Here is a 6,000-nt window from a genome sequence, read left to right on the forward strand (position 1 = left end):
AATAATCCTCTTGGCTTTCCACCACAAGTAAAACCTCATGTTCCTGAGAAAAAGCCTATTATGGAAGAGATGTTCATGCAATTCATGACAAAGATTGAGGCCTACATAACAAAGAACGACGCCATCATTTAGAATCAAGCAACATCAATCTGTAATCTTGAAATTAAAATTGGACAAATTGCCAGCGCCATCAATAATAGACCTAAAGGTGCCTTGCCAAGTGATACTCAAGTCAATCCTAAAGGTAAGGAACAATGTAATGCAATTACCCTTAAGAGTGGAAAAGAAGTTGAAGGGGTGAGTGAAAAATCAATTGAATCTTCAAAAGAGCATGTGGAAAATGAAGAGGTAATTGTTGAAAATGAAATTGAAGCTAAAAAGAAAGATGATGGGACAGCGAAAAATCAAGTGAAGTCTCAAGCAAATTATCCTCCACCACCTTTCCCACAAAGGTTGCAAAAACAAAAGCTTGATAAGCAGTTTGAGAAATTTCTGAGTGTCTTCAAGAAGCTTCAGATAGACATCCTTTTTATTGAAGCTTTAAAAAACATGCCAAGCTATGTCAAATTCTTGAAAAACATCCTAACCAAAAAAAGGAAATTGGAAGACTTTGAAACACTTGCACTTATTGAGAAGTGTAGTGCTATAATTCAAAACAAGATTCCATTAAAGCTTAAGGATCCATGAAGTTTTTCTATCCCTTGCAACTATTGGTAGATTTAAATTTTCTAAAGCTTTGTGTGATTTAGGTGCTGGTGTTTCAATCATGCCTTTGTCAATTGCTGAGAAAGTTAGACTTAGTGAGATACAACCTACAATAGTTTTTTTACAACTAGTTGACAGAACAATTAGGTACCCTGTTGAGATTATTGAAGATGTGTTGGTTAAAGTTAGGCATCTTTGTATTTTGGTGGACTTCATTGTACTTAATATGGAAGAAAATGTAGAAATTCCTTTAATCTTGGGACAACCATTTTTGTTTATTGCAAGCGAATTCATTGATATGAGAGAAGGAAAGATAACTTTTAAAGTTGGAGAGGGGTTAGTTGAGTTTAATATTTTCAATGCAATCCAATATCGATATCAAATAGTTGTTATAAAGTGGATTTAGTTGATGAAGGTAAGGGTGAACCTATTTCTCCACTTACAAGTGAGCAAGCACCAATCTTTGAGTTTAAGCCACCACCTCCACATGTTAGACCTACGTAGTTGTTGAATGAGCATCCTCCACCACCATCTAATTGTCCTTTTAAGGTTGGACAACAGGTAGTGTTACTTTCTCGATCATACTTCAAGTTTTTTCCATGAAAATGCAAAGAATTATGGTCGGGTTCTTTCAATATGGTCAAGATTTATCCTTGTGGAATAATTGAGATTGATAATGAGGATATGGGCATATTCATGGTTAATGGACTAAGTCTCAGGTCGTATTTTAAGGATGAAGAACTGCAAAAAGGGTGGCTATAGTTAAGCTAGTGACTATAAAGAATTGATTCTTGGGAGGCAACCCAAGTTTTTTTAATTTAGTTTATTTATTTCTATCTATTTTCTTTCATTTAATGATTTTTAATTAATTTTTTATTGTTTTGCAAGTCTCTCCTAAAAAAATTTCAAAAAAATTTTCAAAAAAAATGGGGGGCCAAGTGATAACTCTATAATGTAGAGTTATTTTGCTACATTATGGGATAATAAAATAGCTAAGTGCTTATGTTTGGAGTCAATTTTAGATAGTTTTTAGGTTTTTAGTTAATTAGTTCAGAGCATGTTGATGTACTTTAATTTTATTAATTTTAACTCAAATTTATGTTGAAAGTCTCAAAGTCAATGCTGATTTAGCCTTTGATATTGTAGGTTCATATGTGCTTAAGTTGAATATTGGTGAATAAGGCAATGGAGAACACATGCAGACTTTTACTGAACATGTTATGGTGTTTTGGTCATAACTTGAGCTATAACCATTGCAAATCTGAGAAGTAGCCCTACAATTTTCATGCTTACTATTTCACCTAGATAAGTCTTGAAGTAAGAGACAATCACGTTGCAAGATGAGGTACTGCAGCAGATTGCACCAAGGCAGCACAAAAGCAAGTAGTGCCATAGCCTTGAAGAGCTCAAGGTTGTGGCATCGAAGGGAGCGGCAATGCTCCTATACAAAAACCCGAGTGCTCGACACCATAGCACCCAATGAGGAGTGTCGCGGTGACAAATCAAAAGCAAGCAAAATAAAAAATATTTGGAGCACCGCAGCCTTGCTCCAATCATTCCGCGATGCTCCAAACATGGATTAATGAAGTGCAGCCAATCGAGAAATGAGTTTTTAAGGTTTGTTGGTGGCTATAAATAGGTGTTTTTTAACAGTTGAGAAAGGAGGTTCAAAGAGGCAATAAATGGTAGTTTTTGAGAAAAAAGAAAGGGGTTTTCAAAGAGAGAAACGAGAAGAAATCAAAGTAATCGAAGATCAAGAATCGACAGAGGGTTTGATTTTTCTTTACCCTTCATTTTTTTCTTGTTATTTTGCTGTAGCAATGATGTTTTCCCTTGATTTAATTATGTCTACTATAAATAGAATGATAAACTAATTTTTTTTTCTAGGATTATGGGATATTTCGTTATGTAGTTTGATTATTTGATTTTTTCTTGCTTAATGTTAATGGAAATCACATGGTTTATTCAATTATGCACTTAAAGCTTTTCACTGCCAGATCACCAATTGAAATGTAGTGGGTCTTTAAATGGAACTCAATAAAAGGAGTTTAGAATAGACCATAGTTTTGAATAGGCTTTGTTCGATTCACTTTGGAGTTAGGTGATAGTTTTGTGTGTAGGATAGACATATACCTAAAAACCTTAGGCATCCATATTAGAACACGAACTAAATGGACTTTTTCTAATTAATTTAAAAAAGGTATGTGTGCATGATCTCGATAAATGACGTGTACATAATTTGGATTCTAGGTTAGCCACGTAATCCATTAATCTAAGTTAAGGAGAATGATTTAATTCAAACGAAGTTTTGAAAAACACCACAATCCTAGGTTTTGAGTAAATATTTCTTTTAGTGACATTTTGAGCTTTATCAATTATTTAATTAATAAATTATTTTTAATTTAATAGATCCTTTGAAAGAGAAAGCTTCAATGAGATTATTTTGTTAGAAGTTTAGTATTAAGTAAAAATAGGTACTAATCTCTATAGGAAATGAAATGATACTTGATTTACTTTATATTACTTGTATGGCCATGTGCACTTGTATGTATTAAACCGACCAACATGTTTTTAGTGTCGTTGTCAAGGATTTGTTTTCCTACATATATTTACTGATATTTAATTAAACAATTTGTCTTAGACCAAGTTTTCTTTTCTTTTGAGTTTTGAGGTGTGTTTGACATTGTATGTGCAGAGCATGAAACTTATAGGCTATCTCGTGTGACGTAGAGATTGAGCGGACATTTTGACGATTAAGATGAAAAAGTCAACAAGATTCTAATTCTTCTAGTACAATGGATGAACAACCAAGAGAGCGACAAGTCCAAGAGAGAGTAGTTTAAGAGAATCATTCGTTAAGGGACTATGTTGCCCTTTTAGTACAAGGTATCCCATCAAGTATAAAAAAGGCAACCATTCAAGCAAAAAATTTCGAGATCAAGCCAGCCTTCATCATTACGATTCATACATCAGTCTAGTTTAGGGGTCTTTCAAATGACGACCCAAATGCTCATATATCTAATTTCTTGGAGATATGTGACACGTTCAAGCACAATGGGGTCACAAATGATGTCATTTGACTGAGATTATTTCCATTTTCGTTGAGGGACAGAGCAAAGGTTTGGTTGAATTCCTTACACATAGGTTCAATCACAACATGGGATGACCTTGCCGAGAAGTTTTTTGGAAAATACTTCCTTCTAGTGAAAACAACCAAGATGAGGAACCGAAATCACTTCATCCATACAGTTTGATAATGAGACATTATATGAAGCTTTGGATAGATATAAGGATTTACTTAGGCATTGCCCACATCATTGTAATGACCTTCTTCCTGATCATTACTGACGTTTGAGACTTGCGAGAGAACCTGCAAAATCCTGAACAAGCCTTCACAATTATCATTAATAGCAAATATTCTCTCTATACATTATGTTTCATCATCATATAAATGCATGTTTGCATTTTACAATAAATGGAAAGTTCCTAAAATTTCTTGATAGCATAAAGACCTCTAGCAGCGGATCGACTCGGAATTGGGTACTAGGATATGCCTTTACCTACATCACAGTGGACCATAATATGCCGATGAAAAACACGTTAGCTGATCACTTCTCTGTAAAATGAGAATATTAGGGTGAGTCTCACAAACTCAATGATCATCAACTCAGTGAACAAGGTGAAGATGGGAAACAAGCCAAAGATAGAAAATTTGAATATTAAAAACATATGAATATATAAACCATTTAAAATCAAATGGAACATTTGGGCCTTACATAAAAACCCAAGAGTTGTGATGCAAAATAAGTATTTCAAGTAACGTATTAAACCGGTGCAAATAAAAGATTTCTACCGTCAAAATCATGTAATGTCCTTTACTTGAAATCGGACTAATATAAGCATGCAGGCTCCCATGAAATCAAGCATTATCAAAGCTTATACTCAAGCTCATAAACCATCTCATCCTCGAGCTATTAAATACAAAATCATCGTATAAATAAGGAGTTGTGGAAAAACTTGTATTTCTCACCATGCAAAAGAATTCATGTTTGAAAACCCAAAGAGATGTCACTCTCGAGTAGGTAATAGTAATAATCACTTGCGGACCCACTTCCACATAATTACATCCGAGAGGCCCCCCTCCACCGGATTCCCACAACCATGGTAGTCTCGATGATGTTGGCCAACATCGGAGAAATCATGTGATCGCGACCACGTATATCAACTTGTGGCCTAGCCACATATATCAACCCCGTGGCCTTGCCACATATATACGTCACAGACTGTGGCCTAGCCACGTCTAACAGCCCGTCGATGACCCAAAGGTTCTTTAGCTAGAGCTCACTTGTGCACAAGGGTCACACTATCTTGATGTGACATTCGACTTACTCTCGAATCTCTTGGTTTGACAAAACCATTTATAAGCAAGTTGGGTTCTCAAAAGCTTATTTTAAATCTATTTCCAAAATACCAACCATAGCAACATGATCAATCCATTTGTAAGACTTTATAATGTTAAACCTTTGCATGAGGTTTAAATATCAAATCAGCATGGTGAACATATATTTTATTCATGAATGCACATCACACAAACAAATAAGGCACATTTTGACATAAACCGTGGTAAAGAGCTTGTTTCCCTATTTCTAATACCCTTTACATATATAACTTATATATATACAAAACATTTCTAAAAGCATGGCATTCACAAGTGCCTAGCATTCTACCAACTCATGCTTTCCACAATAACAATATAATCGATTGCAAATCTATTTAAAAATCACCTAACGAAGCTAACAACTCATGTTATCCATAATTGCATTTAAAGAAAACCGGCAACATTTATTATATGTATATCGTTATATAGTTTATGGAACTTTTGAAATAGACACGCCATACTCACCTCACAATGGCGGGACGCTACGTTGCCATCAATTAGGGTGCGTCTCTAGCTAATTCCACTTGCCGGTCATCCGTTACCTCCTTCGGTACACCACCACAATAATTATTCTTTAATTGTCAATTTCCTGGTAGCAATTAAACTCGAGATACTTAATGACTTTACAATTTGTTCTACCTCACATTTGCTGTGCTCACTAGCTTAATGGTTTTGTGGTATTCTTTGTTCTCTAGTCTCATTCAAGAGCTAATCATTATTCTAGTAGTTCAATTCATGCTATAGTCATCCTTATTTCAAAATTAATCTCATGCTCACACACAATTATATATTGGTAGCAACTTTACCCAGGAAGTCTTAAATCTTTACATGCATAATCCTTTATCCTTTACTTTTTT

At 34.7% G+C, this 6,000-nt stretch overlaps 1 non-coding gene across 1 annotated transcript; it reads right to left on the bottom strand.

Annotated features, from left to right (window-relative positions):
- Positions 1 to 3,920: 3,920 nt before the first annotated feature.
- On the bottom strand, positions 3,921 to 4,029 carry LOC148762422 (small nucleolar RNA R71). Its single transcript, XR_016026830.1, has one exon. It is a non-coding gene; the product is annotated as a small nucleolar RNA R71 (small nucleolar RNA).
- Positions 4,030 to 6,000: the final 1,971 nt, after the last annotated feature.

This window comes from Theobroma cacao, chromosome 5 (assembly GCF_053813885.1).
Source record: "Theobroma cacao isolate CCN51 chromosome 5, ASM5381388v1, whole genome shotgun sequence".
NCBI classification, from domain to species: Eukaryota; Viridiplantae; Streptophyta; class Magnoliopsida; order Malvales; family Malvaceae; genus Theobroma; species Theobroma cacao.